At 64.5% G+C, this 642-nt stretch overlaps 1 long non-coding RNA gene across 1 annotated transcript in view; it reads left to right on the top strand.

Moving 5' to 3' along the window:
* Positions 1-45: 45 nt before the first annotated feature.
* LOC106727677 overlaps positions 46-642 on the top strand; it is a 2,610-nt gene continuing 2,013 nt past the window's right edge. Inside the window, exon 1 of the long non-coding RNA XR_001363911.1 lies at positions 46-218. This is a non-coding gene — a long non-coding RNA (uncharacterized LOC106727677). The remainder of the gene's footprint in view (positions 219-642) is intronic.

Below are 642 nucleotides of genomic sequence, written 5' to 3'. Positions count from 1 at the left end.
TTAAGGTGGACCCGCGGCCTCGCAGAGCCGGCGCAGGGTGGGCGGGACCATCTGGGCAGCGAGTGCAGCGCCTCTGGGCGGTCGGAACCTCCATCAAGCTCCAAGGCCTCCCCAGTGAGCACCAAGGGTCTCTGTCCGCGGCACTGCGAGGCACAGCGACCATCTCCTCCGGCCACGCTGACACAGGCCCGGTGGCTCCCAGAGGCCCCTCCATGCTGGTAGGTGGGCCTTCTTAAGGCTCCGGCCCCGAAGGCTGCAAGCTACTATTAAGGAACCCCCTGGATGGGGGCCAGACCCCAGCGTTAACGCAGCTTGACAGCAGATCTGGTGATGCGCTTTCTCCCACCACATCCAGTTGTAGCCTTGCCCACTGCGGGAGGCCCAGCCCTTGGGGGACTAGCTCTATGACAGGGCCTGGGGCAGTGGGGTGGGTTCAAGGTGCAAAGGTGGACAAAGGACCGACCCCACCTGGAGCAGACCCCCCCTCAAGCCTAGCGGAGATGCCATAGCCCTACAGGCCTAATACAAACAGGCCCTCGGGACAGGGGACACCACACCAGCCAAACCCTGCCCCACCACTTCACCCTTGTTCTTCCCTTCTGCAGCCCTGTACAGGGAATGCTGTCCCCCCCCCCCCACACC

This window comes from Myotis brandtii, unplaced genomic scaffold (genome assembly GCF_000412655.1).
Source record: "Myotis brandtii unplaced genomic scaffold, ASM41265v1 scaffold463, whole genome shotgun sequence".
In the NCBI taxonomy this organism is placed as follows: domain Eukaryota; kingdom Metazoa; phylum Chordata; class Mammalia; order Chiroptera; family Vespertilionidae; genus Myotis; species Myotis brandtii.
This window is presented reverse-complemented; position numbering and strand designations above follow the sequence as displayed.